At 42.8% G+C, this 15,881-nt stretch overlaps 1 protein-coding gene and 1 long non-coding RNA gene across 3 annotated transcripts in view; one reads left to right on the top strand and one right to left on the bottom strand.

Annotated features, from left to right (window-relative positions):
• Positions 1-11,089, top strand: part of LOC139278576 (uncharacterized) — an 88,918-nt gene extending 77,829 nt beyond the window's left edge. Inside the window, exon 3 of the long non-coding RNA XR_011596308.1 lies at positions 9,020-11,089. This is a non-coding gene — a long non-coding RNA (uncharacterized lncRNA). The remainder of the gene's footprint in view (positions 1-9,019) is intronic.
• LOC139278575 (proton myo-inositol cotransporter-like) overlaps positions 1-15,881 on the bottom strand; it is a 243,509-nt gene that overhangs the window by 75,170 nt on the left and 152,458 nt on the right. The window lies entirely within an intron of this gene.

The raw sequence follows: 15,881 nt of genomic DNA, 5'->3' as shown, positions 1-15,881 counted from the left end.
CTGATGAGTGCAGCTCCAAGAAGCTCGACACCACTGTGGGTCAAAATCCTGGAACTCCCTACCTAACAGCACTGTGCAAGTACTTTCACCACACGGACTACAGCAGTTCAAGAATGCGGCTCTCTGCCACTTTCTCAAGGGCAATTAGGGATGGGCAAGAATGCTGGCCTTGCTAGCGATACTAACATCCCATGAATGAAATTAAAAAAAAACAGCAACTGTGCACCCTGCATAAAGTTATGCCAAGGGTAACTGGCAAAATCAAACAGCAGCGATACATAATCATAGAAGTTTCAGCACAGATGGCCACGTTGTCCATCATGCCTTTGCTAACTCTCCATTGAAGCTAATCCCACTTAATTATTAATTTCCCTTATTTTCTAATATTTCACCGTCCCAAACATTTTATGTAATTTTTTTGAAATTTTTCTTCCAACCGATGCCTTACTTCTTATACCAAGCCTAAATCTGTGCACCCCGCCACATTACTGATTCATAAAGAATTGGAAATAATTTTCCACTATTTATTCTCAAGTCCTTTAGCAATTTTTCATTATTTCCATTATATCCCTCTTTAAACTTTTCTACTTCAATGATTACAATGTTAGTTATTCCAAGTCTCCCATCTCTGGTATCATTCTAATGAACTTATGCATAACTCCAATCTCCATTCTCGAATCTCCAATCCTCTCCAATTGCACACAGTACTCCAACTGTGGCCTAACCAAATTCTTGTACAGATTTATCACCTACTTGCTTTTATTTTCAATGGCCCTATATTTAAAAGGACGCGACTGCTGCCAACAAAATTGAAGTAGTTGCACCTGCGCAGTTAGTGTTTTTTGGTTGTTCGCTTCGGGTCTCACGGGGTCTCGGGAAAAAATGCCGGGACCATGGAGCGGGCCGTCGGGTCTCACGGGCTTTGTGGAAAAAAAACAGAAACATAATCAATATCAGCTTCCAGATGAATGCACAGTTCTGCGCGGCTTCCGATCATTCATCATCATAGGCAGTCCCTCGGAATCGAGGAAGACTTGCTTCCACTCCTGAAGTGAATTCTTTGGTGGCTGAACAGTCCAATACAAGAGCCACAGATTCTGTCACAGGTGGGACAGATAGTCACTGAGGGAAGGGGTGCGTGGGACTGCTTTCCCGCAAGCCCTTTCCGCTGCCTGCCCTTGATTTTTGCATGCTCTCGGCGTTGAGACTCGAGGAGCTCAGAGCCCTCTCGGATGCACTTCCTCCACTTAGGGCGGTCTTGGGCCAGGGACTCCCAGGTGTCAGTGGGGATGTCGCAATTTTATCAGGGAGGCTTTGAGGGTGTCCTTGTAGCATTTTCGCTGCCCACCTTTGGCTTGTTTGCCATGAAGGAGCTCTGAATAGAGCACTTGCTTTGGGAGTCTCATGTCTGGCATGCGAACTATGTGGCCTGCCCAGCGAAGCTGGTCAAGTGTGGTCAGTGCTTCAAAGCTGGGCATTGAAGCACTGTTGGGCAATGCAGTCAGCTATTAACGAATATGATATAATTGGGATTACGGAGATATGGCACCAGGGTAACCAAGGCTGGGAACTCAACATCCAGGGGTACTCAACATTCAGGAAGAATAGACAGAAAAGAAAAGGAGGTGGGGTAGCGTTGCTGGTTAAAGAGGAAATTAACGCAGTAGTAAGGGAGGACATTAACTTGGATGATGTGGAATCTGTATGGGTAGAGCTGCAGAATACCAAAGGGCAGAAAACGATAGTGGGAGTTGTGTATAGACCACCAAACAGAAGTAGTGAGGTTGGGGACAGCATCAAACAAAAAATTAGGGATACTTGCAATAATCTTGCAGTTATCATGGGCGACTTTAATCTAAATATAGATTGGGCTAACCAAACTGGTAACAATACGGTGGAGTAGGATTTCCTGGAGTGTATTAGGAATGGTTTTCTAGACCAATATGTCGAGGAGCCAACTAGAGGGCTAGTCATCCTAGACTGGGTGATGTGTAATGAGAAAGGACTAATTAGCAATCTTGTTGTGCGAGGCCCCTTGGGGAAGAGTGAACATAACATGGTAGAATTTTTTATTAAGATGGAGAGTGACACAGTTAATTCAGAGACTAGGGTCCTGAACTTAAGGAAAGATGACTTTGATGGTATGAGACGTGAATTGGCTCGAATAGACTGGCGAATGATACTTACTTAAAGGGTTGACGGTGGATAGGCAAAGGCAGACATTTAAATATCACATGGATGAACTTCAACAATTGTACATCCCTGTCTGGAGTAAAAATGAAACGGAGAAGGTGACTCAACCGTGGCTAACAAGAGAAATTAGGGAAAGTGTTAAATCCAAGGAAGAGGCATATAAATTGGCCAGAAAAAGCAGCAAACCTGAAGACTGGGAGAAATTTAGAATCCAGCAGAGGAGGACAAAGGGTTTAACTAAGAGGGGAAAAATAGAGTATGAGAGGAAGCTTGCAGGGAACATAAAAACTGACTGCAAAAGCTTCTATAGATATGTGAAGCGAAAGAGATTAGTGAAGACAAATGTCGGGCCCTTGCAGTCAGAATCAGGTGAATTTATAATGGGGAACAGAGAAATGGCAGACCAATTGAACAAATACTTTGTTCTGTCTTCACGAAGGAAGACACAAATAACCTTCCGGAAATACTAGGGGACCGAGGATCTAGCGAGAAGGAGGAACTGAAGGAAATCTTTATTAGTCAGAAAATTGTGTGAGGGAAATTGATGGGATTGAAGGCCGATAAAACCCCAGGGCCTGATAGTCTGCATCCCAGAGTACTTAAGGAAGTGGCCCTAGAAATAGTGGATGCATTGGTGATCATTTTCAACACTTTATCGACTTTGGATCAGTTCCTATGGACTGGAGGGTAGCTAATGTAACACCACTTTTTTAAAAAGGGAGAGAGAAAACGGGGAATTATAGACCGGTTAGCCTAACCTCGGTCGTGGGGAAAATGTTGGAATCAATTATTAAAGATGAAATAGCACATTTGGAAAGCAATGACTGGATCGGTCCAAGTCAGCATGGATTTATGAAAGGGAAATCATGCTTGACAAATCTTCTAGAATTTTGAGAGAATGTAACTAGTAGAGTGGACAAGGGCGAACCAGTGGATGTGGTGTATTTGGACTTTCAAAAAGCTTTTGACAAGGTCCCACACAAGAGATTAGTGTGCAAAATTAAAGCACATGATATTGGGGGTAATGTATTGACGTGGATAGAGAACTGGTTGGCAGACAGGAAGCAGAGAGTCGAGATAAACGGGTCCTTTTCAGAATGGTAGGCAATGACTAGTGGGGTACCGCAGGGCTCAGTGCTGGGACCCCATCTGTTTACAATATACATCAATGATTTAGATGAAGGAATTGACTGTAATATCTACAAGCTTGCTGATGACACTAAGCTGGGTGACGATGTGAGCTGTGAGGAGAATGCTAAGAGGCTGCAGGGTGACTTGAACAGGTTAGGTGAGTTGGAAAATGCATGGCAGATGCAGTATAACATGGATAAATGTGAGGGCAGAATATTATCTGAATGGCGGCAGATTAGGAAAAGGGGAGGTGCAACGAGACCTGGGTGTCATGGTACATCAGTCATTGAAAGTTGGCATGCAGGTACAGCAGGCGGTGAAGAAGGCAAATGGCATGTTGGCCTTCATAGCTAGGGGAGTTGAGTTTAGGAGCAGGGATATATAACTGCAGTTGTTCGGGCCTTGGTGAGGCCTCACCTGGAATATTGTGTTCAGTTTTGGTCTCCTAATCTGAGGAAGGACGTTCTTGCTATTGAGGGAGTGCAGCGAAGGTTCACCAGACTGATTCCCGGGATGGCAGAACTGACATATGAGGAGAGACTGGATCGACTGGGTCTGTATTCACTGGAGTTTAGAAGGACGAGAGGGGATCTCAAAGAAACATATACCATTCTGACGGGACTGGACAGGTTAGATGCGGGAAGAATGTTCCCGATGTTGGGGAAGTCCAGATCCAGGGGACACAGTCTAAGGATAAGGGGTAAACCATTTAGGTCCGAGATGAGGAGAAACTTCTTCACTTACAGAGTTGTAAACCTGTGGAATTCTCTACCGCAGAGAGTTGTTGATGCCAGTTCGTTAGATATATTCAAGAGGGAGTTAGATATGGCCCTTAAGGGTAAAGGGATCAAGGGGTACGGAGAGAAAGCAGGAAAGGGGTTCTGAGGCGAATGATCAACCATGATCTTATTCAATGGTGGTGCAGGCTCGAAGGGCCAAATGGCCTACTCCTGCACCTATTTTCTATGTTAGCCTGGACGAGGATTCTGATGTTGATGCACCTGTCCTCCCAGGGAATTTGTAGGATCTTGTGGAGACATCATTGGTGATATTTCTCCAGCAACTTGAGATGTCTGCTGTACATTATCCATGTCTCTGAGCCGTACAGGAGGGCAGGTATTACTACAGCCCTGTAGACCATGAGCTTGGTGGCAGTTTTAAGGGCCTGGTCTTCAAATACTCTTTTTCCTCAGGCGGCCGAAGGCTGCACTGGCACACTACCCATTATATGTATGACAGCAAGAGTCCACCAATTAATTCGTACCACCTGACTATAATTAGCTAATTAGCTCAATTGTTGTGCACCACTTGAATTCAATTAATTAACACTGCTTTGGGCATATTTTTATTCTCTTTTTCCAAAAATTATGTCACATTTTATCTAAATTTAACTGCACTTTTACCACTGCGCGAACCTGTTTCATGGTATATATTTTCATCTTTACTGCCTGTCCTTCGCCTGGGCACAGCACAGAAAAGATAAACCTGTGGGAAGGATCACATGCCAGTGACAGAACCTGCTTGACATCCACTGAATTAACGGAAGGTAAATCAGATGGTCTCTGCAAGGGTCTGTTTTTTGTATTACAGGCAACCCACAGCAAAAATTACAGTTAACCGTTTAATACAAACAGAACTAAACATTTTGGTGAAGAAATTGGCTAACCCCCAAAAACGGGCGTGGGGATCTGCTACTTCATGTGAATGATGCGTGCAGCCAGTGCTACTCACGCTGGTCATTGGTTATGGCGGTCCAATAACATGAGTGGTTAGTGCTACATAAAGGCAGTCTGCACCTCTGAAAGGGGAGTTATAGTGTGGCTGCGTTGTACTCTCTGCTCCCCACCCCCACACATAGTCTCTCTCTCCATCCCTCTTTTCCCCGTCCCCTCCCTTCCTCCGGGGTCTCGTTCTCACTCACCCCCCCCACCTCCCTCTCTTTCCCCCCACCCCTTTATCTCTCTTCCCCCCTATCTCTTTTCCTCGTCTTTCTCTTCCCCCTGTCTTGCTCCTCCCCCCGCCCCCCCGGTCTCTTTCTCCCCCTGGTCTCTCTCTTTCCCTCCTGTCTCTCTCTTTCCCCCCGTCTCTTTCACCCCCCCATCTCTCTCTTCCCTTCCCCCCCCACCCCATCCTTCTTCCGTCCTCCCCCCCCATCCCCATCTCCCTCTTCTGTCCCCATCCCCCACCATCTCTCTTCCCTCCTCCCGTCTCTCACCCTCGCTCCCCTACTCCTGTCTCTCCCTCCTCCACCCCGTCTCTCTCTTTCCCCCCCCATATCTCTCTTCCTTCCCCCCGTTTCTCTCTCTTCCCCCAGTCTCTCTCGCTCACTCCCCCTCCAGTCTCTCTCTCCCCCCAGTCTCTCTCTCTTGCCCCCGTCTTTCTCTCTTCCCCCCCAGTCTCTCTCTACCCCCACCCAGTCTCACTCTCCCCCCTCACCCAGTCTCTCTCTCTCTCCCCCCCCCGTCTCTCTCTCTCTCTCTCCCCCCCAGTCTCTCTCTCTCACCCCCAGTCTCTCTCTTTCCCCCCCCAGTCTCTCTCTTCCCCCCGCCTGTCTCTGTCTCTCTTCCCCCCGTTTCTCTCTCTTCCCCACCCCTAGTCTCTCTCGCTCTCTTCTCCACCCACCCCGTCTCTCTCGCTCTCTTACCCCCCAGCTCTCTCGCTCTTTCCCCCATCTCTCTCGCTCTCTTCCCCCCAGTCTCTCTTGCTCTCTTCCCCCTCGTCTCTTTCGCTCTCTTCACCCCCCCCGTCTCTCTCGCTCTCTTTCCCCCCAGTCTCTCTCGCTCTCTCCTCCCGTCTTTCTCGCTCTCTTTCCTCCAATCTCTCTCGCTCTCTTTTCCCCCCAGTCTCTCTCGCTCTCTTCCCCCACCCCCCAGTTTCTTGCACTCTCTTTGCCCTCCCCGGTCTATCTCTCTCTCCACTTCCCTCTCTCTCCCCCCTTTGATACTTGATCTTCTGCCCACTGGCCACCTATGGATCCCGACCTTCTCACACAGAGCCGAGGAAAGCATGGCCCACAGTACAGGCCGTAATTGGGTGCTGCTCATTCACGCCTCTGGTATACAGTGCGCATGCACGAATGTTGATGAGGTGCGCATGCACGGTTCCGGTATGCCGCATGCATGTGCAGAAGGCTGCAAATGTGTTTTGTGCAAATAATCACAGCGGCTGTTTAAGGTCTTGTTCAGCTGTGTAAGGTTAAAACAGGGTGTAGGCTGGAGTTACATCCGAGCTAGGGTGTCCCTGGAGATGGAGCATGCGGTGTCCACTAGCACGCTCGCGTCCTTCCGCGAGAGATGGCCACCAGAGGGATTGGATTGCATCATCACCCCCGACAACCACATTTTAATTTGATTTAAGTTTCTGGTAAAACGTTAATTGGTTTAATTGTCGGTTTTAGTGCTCCCCCGTTAATAAGGGGGCACTTGATTTATGGTTTTACACCAAAATAGTTGTGGAGCTGATGTTTTATTTCATCTTTACTTAAAGTTTTATTGTTAATTTGTGTGTTCTAGTGCCCCTTGAATAAGGGGGCACACGGCTTTATCTGTTAACCAAAATAGTTGGAGGCTGGAGTTACAACCGAGCCAGGGTGTCCCTGGAGATGGCGCATGCAGTATCCACCGGTACGCTCGCGGCCTTCCACGAGAGGTGGGCACCAGAGGGACTGGAGTGCATCATCACTCCCAGCAACCAAATTCTAATTTGATTAAAGGTTTTTCGTTACCGTCTTAGACTGTTAATTTGTGGGTTCAAGTGCCCTTGTCAAAGGGTACATTTGATTTAAGTATCAACAAAATAGTTGTAGGCTGGAGTGTGGCTTTCGAAATTGGTAGTGCTGGCTTCAAATCAACGTTGCACACTGATTGACATCATCATTTGCCTGCTCTATGCACTGTTGATGGTTGTTAGGTGTGCACATGCAACTCCCTTGACCATCCGGTGTCCTTCCCATCGGATGTGCGCGCGCGCATCTCGGAACCCATTTTCGAGCATTAGGAGAACACTACTGAGCCCATTTTCTCCCCTTAGTATTTAATAAAAAGGAGTAATATATGAATTTGCTAACCTATATAGATGAATAGGTGGATAAAAGGTCTGCAACATAATTCACAATTCAGATTTTAAGTACAGGTGTTAATTAGTTTATTTTGAAATTCCACAATCACCAGCATGGTACGTAGACTTAGGTTGGGAAACTTGAATGTGTAATATTTATTATCTCATCCTCTACATATGATTTCTCAATGTTCATTAACAACAGGCTTATTGAGTTTGTCTTTCCGGATAGCATTTAATCTAATGTACTGCATAATGTTACTGGTGACGGGAACCATTTTGGAAAAATAATTGTACAGATCATTCCATCAAATTAACAAGAATGTTTTGTTAGGCTTGTTGGACCAATAACATTTTCAATCTGGATTTCCTGGTTTACCTTTAACCCTTTAAAGCTCTAGAAAATTCTGTTCTGCGTGGTACTGCTGAGATGGACACCCAATATGAAGAACAAAGCATGATAATGAGCAAATGCCACCCCAGCATAGGCCATAAATAATCTACCATTGCCTGCATTTCACCCCACTATTCTTCTGAAGGAAGCTTCTGAATAAGGTCAAAATATAGTGAAGCAAACTTCAGAATATGGATTGCACTGTTGTGGTGACAATCATAGTAAATGACATTTTTACATCTGTAATGTTAATATTGTGCTGATATATACTTGGGTTTAAATGAAGTGTTAATGCCCGCTCTCTAACTTACTCTTTCATTTTCACTAATCAAACATTTTATTTAATATGTTATTCTTGTTTCTATAATGTTAACTGATCTCCCCACTCAGTGATTGGGTTATATTTATATAATGAATCACTCTAATTAGACTGTGCACTGCATTATGTCAAGAATTGGAGTTCATTGTTGGAATGGTTCCAGGGTTGAGGGAATATAACTCCGTGGATAGATTAGAGAGACTGGGATTGTTCTCCTTGAAGCAGAGAAGGCTAAAACGAGATTTGATAGAGGTGTTTCAAATCATGAAGGGTTTAGATAGAGTAAATAAAGACAAAGTTTCCAGTAGCTAAAGGGTTAATAACCAGAGCGCACAGATTCATGATGATTGGCAAAAGAACCAGAGGCGACATGAGGAAAAACGTTGTTTTTTTTACGAGTGGTTAGGATTTGTCTGATAGGGCAGTGGATACAGATTCAATAGTAGCCTTCAAAAGGAAATTGGATAAATACTTGAAGGAGAAAAAAATTGCAGGGATATAGAGAAAGAGCAGGGGAGCGGGACCAACTGGATTGCTCTTTGAAAGAGCTGGTGTGGACTCGATAAGCTGAATGGCCTCCCTCTGTGCTGTACTTTTCTATGATTCTATGATTCCAAAAGCTGTTTGTAAGTACCTGCAGAAGCTCGTGGTAATTGCAGAATTATCTCCAGAATGGAAACTGCAATATACAGTGCATACTACCAGTCTACTGACCATGACTGAGCCCAGCAACAAGATGGTTCAGCAACCAAGTGGGGCAATGAGCAAGCCTAAAATGATCTTCTTCTGGTTCATTCGTTTCCTCTTAGTCACCTCCCCTGTTGTCACATTTTATCAGTGTTTTGTTAAACTAACTTTTTCTCTTTTTTTCTTCCCCAAAATTTCTTCTACTGTTCCCACATTATGTCTATCTTCATTTGAAAAAGGAAGCAGAGATAATGGACACCACTTCAACAGGGTCAACGTCAAGACGAGAAGACCGGCAAGCTACAGGATACCTATAACCAGCTGCCAATTGGAAATCTTAATCAACATCAAAAAACAATAGCAAATGACAGGCACAGCACAAACATAACAGACAAATCATATTTTGCAGCATCCAATAAGAATGCCATGGGTATATTTAATTATATCTTAAAAAAATAGATTGATGGGAGCATAAAAAAAGCTTCATAACTTTTATCACAGTAAACCAAAAATGGCAATATTCTTAACTAAAATAAAACTGTATTTCCTCATTCAAGAAATCTCCACAAATTGACAATAACTGAGCCTGAAATGGTTGGGAACATTGTGACAGTATCAATATACTGCAGTGATTAGATTATACATTAAACATGTCAAGTAGTGACTCATTTCAAAACCTGCCTGTGACCATCTGCGGCAGGCCATGTAGTGTTTGCAGGGTCATCTTCAGAGTCAAAACTGCAATAATCACACAAAAAGACTGAAAGCAATCTGTATTTTCATTTTAAAATATTCACCAGTTCCCGCTCAACATTTGTAACAAATGGGGTCAGATTGGTTTTGTTGGGAGTGAAAGAACAAGCCAAAAATAACTGACACAAAAAAAGATTTTAATTAAAGCAACTGTTTATCTACTTAACTTAAATAGTTCAAGAAGCCTTGCATTTGAAACTCAATGAGAAACAAAAACATGTTATGTCCCAAAAATGTTTTATTGTCTGACTGTTACGTTTATCCAGTTCACCCCTCACACTTGCCACCATCTCTCACCCCCCTCCCTCCCACCCACCCCCACAGAGGAAGTGGATGAAGGGATTCAATGTTCCTTAAAGTAGGGTGACGACATCACTGAGGGGAGATGGGAGAAAAATAGTGTGAATAAAAGAATAAACATCCTTCGACTCTAAATAATGCATGTTTGATGGGCCGAATGGCATATTATTACTCCGAACTAAAACTAAGGGCATTGATTACTAGACAAATTGTTTGACTTACCGAGCTCCCTTCAGGAATTAACACTTCTGCCTCTTCCCACAGTTTTACCCAACCTAATAGCTGTCTTCAGCTTGCTGGTTGCACGCTATTACTAGGACACTCCCTCCAAGATCAGAAAACAGACCAACTCCTGCAATCTGCAGCAACTCTTTGACAACTATGTCAAAGAGGAAACCGTTTCAGTGAATCTGAAATCAGATGCAGCTTTCAAAATAAACATTTCAAAGTAAAGTCACAGTAGACTTGTGCCTCCTCAACAACTGAAACACTGACTAAAGACCCAAACAATATTGGGTAAGTTTCAAAATATTACTACCAGTAATCTGACATTGAAGTCTTTTATTGAATTCTGAGGAGAGTAGGTACTTGGTCACACCAAGAATATTCAAGTTGCATCCAAATATCCGTATTTATTAGAAATAAAAACAAAACTTGGAAATACACAATAGGCCCCATTCGCAGCTGAGAATGAAAAAGTACAGGTTAACATTTCAGCTGTAGACTCTTTGGTATAACTGGAAATTGGAAGATAAGTGAGTCTTTTAATAACAAAAACTGAGCAAAATAAGGTGGCAGGATGGAAAGAGAACAAGTAGATGTCAGAGAAAATGAATGGGTTAACCTACTTTTTTCTCTTCAGGTGCTGATGAACAGTTACATAATTTCCATCATTTTATGATTTATTTCCAAGTTCTAGCATTTTTTTCTTCTTGTCGGTAAATATTGGTGAAGATTCAAACTATTGTCTGTTGCAAAGCCTATACCCTCAGTCATAAAGCGTATTGAAACTAAATAAAATCTTGATGTTTTGAAATGGTTAACATTTCTTGCAGGCAGTACATGTCAATGTACCATTAAGTTCCCCATGTTCCTCCATATTGAGCTCCCCTCAAGACAGCTGACAATGCTTACTGTTGTCTTATAAAAGGGAGAAAACATAGATGTTTACAGCACAGAAGGTGGCCATTTAGACTATCGTGTCTATGCTGGCTCTTTGCTACATCAATGGTGACTCAGTCATCTGTGAAAGTCAGAAATGAAATATGGAGGATTTTATCATATTTCATTTTGCCATCTTAAAAAAGTATATATATATAACGTGGAATGCAGTACACCAAGAGCAAGCTGGTATTCCAACATATTATACCATTGTAGTGAAAAGTGGCTTGTCCTTGCTCTACTTCACACAAAGTGTTCCTGATCTTAGCTGTGCCTGCATAGGGGTGGGGGTTGGAGAGATGAGCAGGGGGAGAAGCAGTGATAAGCCAAGCACATTTCTATCTGGGATGGAAATGGAAAATAGGGAGATAATCACCTGGGTTGTTCTTTTCCATGTCCTCAGTTACATACAGAACAGCATAGACAGAAATTGTCAGCTCATTTTCTTGGCCAAGAAATGGTATATGATATCGGGAAAAGTGGAAAATCACCTCCCAATAGCTCAGCTGGTAAAAGGTCATGTTAAACAGAAAATTTAGATTCAATTCCAACTCTGCTGAGTTAACTGATCTCAGCTGGCATGGCAGCTGGCCGCTGGGAGGTGGTGACTACTCGCTGGGCGATGATAATTCGACTAATTCGAATTAGGGCAATTTCGATTAGGCACTTTACAGTCTTCCAGACTCAGCACTGATTTCAACATTTTCGGACCATAACCACTGCTCCCATTTTTTCAGACAGCGGTAATGATTCTGCTATTCCTATTTACATATCCTCTAGAAGCATCTTTAGTTTCTTTATTTGTCCCATTACCATCCACTTTTCCCTTGCACCATCATCCTTTTTGTCATTTAATCTCTCCTGCCTTCCATCCTCTCTCTCACAGACCTTCCCTTTTGTTCTTTACTCCCCTCCTCACATTCTCTCCCTTTGTACTTGCTTGAGACCTCTTAGTTGTCTAACTTTTTCCAATTCTGATGAGATGACATTGACCTGAAAACATTAACGTTGTTTCTCTCTCCACAGATGTTGCCTGACCTGCTGAGTATTTTCTGTTTTGATTTCAGATTTCCAGCATCCGCAGTATTTTGCTTTTATATAGGAATTCAGGAATGTTGTGGACCGAATGCTGTATTTTTTTTCCATGAACTGCTCCCACCGATATACCTGTGTCTTCACTGAAACAGATTAGAAGATTTCAATGCTCGCACTTATATATTTTTTTTTAAATCACAAAAATGAAAAAGGTACTAATACTCCATTTTAAGTATCAATTTTAATCCATAAGCAGAAAGTATTAATGGGCATAATGTCCAGATTTCAGTTATAAAATAAAATCAGGAACTTTTTAATTTTCTTTTTAGAAAAACACTCAAGCAATGGTGCCGGTTTGTTATTTCATTCTGGGAAAATACCTGTATTCAAATAGGTTTGTGTGTCACTTAATAAATATATTCTCACTTAGGAAAAGACGCCTGCACTCAAATGCATAGCATCCTATCTAAAATTACTAAAATGCACAAGTGCATTTCCTTTTGCTATCGTCATGCTGAAATCATGTTAATATTAAATATTTAAAATTGGTTCATGATTAATCAACAACAAATGCAATAATGCTATGGCAGGAGAGTACACATTTGAAACTCTAGTCATTGTAATTAATGAAACAAATTTATGTGTGGGCTCAAATCAAAATCCTAAGTCTAGTAACCATGGTTATGGCATGAACAGATACAAGACATCCTGAACAAAAAAGGTTTATCTGGGAATTCTTGATAAACCAGTCCTCACCAGAAGTCACTGGCAAATCATACATTGATGAAAACACAGAAGTACCAGTCCTATTCATTTAATTTATGTGATAATGCAGATTTTTATGCACTAAATTCCTACTTTGTTAATTGCGTTGCTCAATTCAAATGGCTGAATTTTTTAGTGCAAAAATTGATTGAGTCATCAATAAACTATACATTAAAATAGCAGGCAGATTTGTAATTGTCTGTTTTCACAATTTTCTGATCTGACCAATACAAAAAAACAATATGAACTTTGTTTCGCACTGGAATTTCAAAGAGTTTCTGAAATATATTAATAATTGGCAAATCTGATGATGCCAATAAAAATGTGGTTGGTATTCGGTCCATACAAATGGCACAGGTGTAAGAAGGAAACAATTTGTGTGCACCATTTCATACATGCAAGCTATATTTTTATGAACTTACAAACTCAGTAAAGATTGATTATTCCCAAACAAATGCTGCCATCTGCTTATTTTGCTGACTTCATTCCTTCTCTCTGATCAGCATAATCATTAGCAAATCTAATTTTCCTAAACTAGATAACTTTACAGTTTCATGAACCTATCGGCTGAAGATACAATCATTCATTAATCCTGCTACGAAGCAAAAATTTAAATGGAGAGCCATCCATCCATGAGTGAAACAATGAATCAAAAACATCGGGGGAAAAAGGGGCCTAATTGGATAACCCTCGAAAAAAGACATGAGGCTTGCAATAAATGATACTCTGCAACCGTTCAATGTAATGCAGCCATCATGTCAACCATGTGCTATCTGCTCATTACCAAGATTGTAGTGTGCAGCCAGCACTAACCACGCTGTTGAGTGGCTCCCTCAGCAGGGGCCCAAAATTGTGAAAGGCGAGCAAGAGTTAAAGCCAGCCTGCACTACTTAAAGCCAGACTGCACCTCTTAAAGGAGAGGAGCATTGTGGCTAGAGCAGGTGGTGGAAGACCTTGTACAAATCACTCTGACGTGGAAAAAGACTGAATAATGGCACAAAAGGGGAGAGAGAGCGCCAAGGTTCTCGATGTTGCACTAGAGGCCTTGGTGGAGGAGGTGGAAAGGAGGAGAGAAGTGCTGTATCCGCAAGGGGCCAGGAGGCAATGTTCCTATAAAGCTGCATGGCGGTCTGGAGGTCTCGTACAGGCTGCTAGTCGGCTTTACAATGGGAAAAAATACGCATGTGTGGAAATATGAATGGGCCACGCAGCCCTTTAAAAGGAGCGCGCACCCCCCAAAAATTACAAGGAACATTGCCAGGAGGCGCTCCAGACAAATGCTCAGAAGGAAGTGAGACCAGATAACTGTGGCGGCCATTGCCAGGTGTCAGGCCCCGAGGATCTGAATGCAGTGCTGCAAAAAGTTCAATGGCCTCCCAGGAGTAGTCAAGGTCAGTGAATTCATCTTCAAATGCCATAACCCATCAACTGCACCACTAGTCTCAGACGCTGCTCATTGCACCATAACCTCATCACTCACGTACAAACAATATCTATCAATCAGGACTCTCACCTCATTCATAGCTCACCTCACCCTCACACACTTAGCATTGCTGCAAGCATCAAACAGGGAATTATAGACTGGTTAGCCTGACATCGGTAGTGGGGAAAATGTTGAAATCAATTATTGAAGATGAATTTGGAAAGCAGTGACAGGCTCGGCCCAAGTCAACATGGATTTATGAAAGGGAAATCATGCTTGACAAATCTTCTAGAATTTTTTGAGGATGTAACTAGTAGAGTGGACAAGGGCGAACCAGTGGATGTGGTGTATTTGGATTTTCAAAAGGCTTTTGACAAGGTCCCACACAAGAGATTAGTGTGCAAAATTAAAGCACATGGTATTGAGGGTAATATGTTGACATGGATAGAGAACTGGTTGGCAGACAGAAAGCAAAGAGCAGGAATAAACGGGTCCTTTTCAGAATGGCAGGCAGTGATTCGTGGGGTACCGCAAGGTTCAGTGCTGGGACCCCAGCTATTTACAATATACATTAATGATTTGGACGAAAGAATTGAATGTAATATCTCCAAGTTTGCAGATGACACTAAGCTGGGTGGCAGTGTGAGCTGTGAGGAGGATGCTAAGAGTCTGCAGGATGACTTGGACAGGTTAGGTGAGTGGGCAAATGCAGGCAGATGCAGTATAATGTAGATAAATGTGAGCTTATCCACTTTGGTGGCAAAAACAGAAAGGCAGAATATTAACTGAATGGTAACAGATAAGGAAAAGGGGAGGTGCAACGAGACCTGGGTGTCAATTATTGAAAGTTGGCATGCAGGTACAGCAGGCAGTGAAGAAGGCAAATGGTGTGTTGGCCTGCATAGCGAGAGGATTTGAGTATAGGAGCAGGGAGATCTTACTGCAGTTGTACAGGGCCTTGGTGATGCCACACCTTGAATATTGTGTGTAGTTTTGGTCTCCTAATCTGTGGAAGGACATTCTTGTTATTGAGGGAGTGCAGCGAAGGTTCACCAGACTGATTCCCGGGATGGCAGGACTGACATATGAAGAAAGACTGGATCGACTAGGCTTATATTCACTAGAATTTAGAAGAATGAGAGGGGATCTCATAGAAACATATAAAATTCTGACGGGATTGGACAGATTAGATGCAGGAAGAATGTTCCCGATGCTGGGGAAGAACAGAATCAGGGGTCACAGTCTAAGGATAAGGAGTAAGCCATTTAGGACCGAGATGAGGAGAAACTTCTTCACTCAAGAGAATTCTGAACCTGTGGAATTCTCTACCACAGAAAGTTGTTGAGGCGAGTTCGTTAGATATATTCAAAACTGAGTTAGATGTGGCCTTTACAGCTAAAGGGATCAAGGGTATAGAGAGCAAGCAGGAATGGGGTACTGAATTTGCAGGGTCAGCCATGATCATATTGAATGGTAGTGCAGGCTCGACGGGCCGAATGGCCTACTCCTGCACCTATTTTCTATGTTTCTATATCCAGATCTTACATTTTGCACACACTACCAGCTATTCAACAGTGACAGTCTGTAAGAATAAAAGTGTTTAGTAATGATAACATTGATTCTGTATATATATATTATGTCTTCAGATGTTCTAATAATGACTC

Source organism: Pristiophorus japonicus, chromosome 13, assembly GCF_044704955.1.
Source record: "Pristiophorus japonicus isolate sPriJap1 chromosome 13, sPriJap1.hap1, whole genome shotgun sequence".
NCBI lineage: Eukaryota > Metazoa > Chordata > Chondrichthyes > Pristiophoridae > Pristiophorus > Pristiophorus japonicus.
The sequence above is the reverse complement of the archived record's forward strand: the minus strand, read 5'-3'. Positions and strand labels throughout refer to the sequence as shown.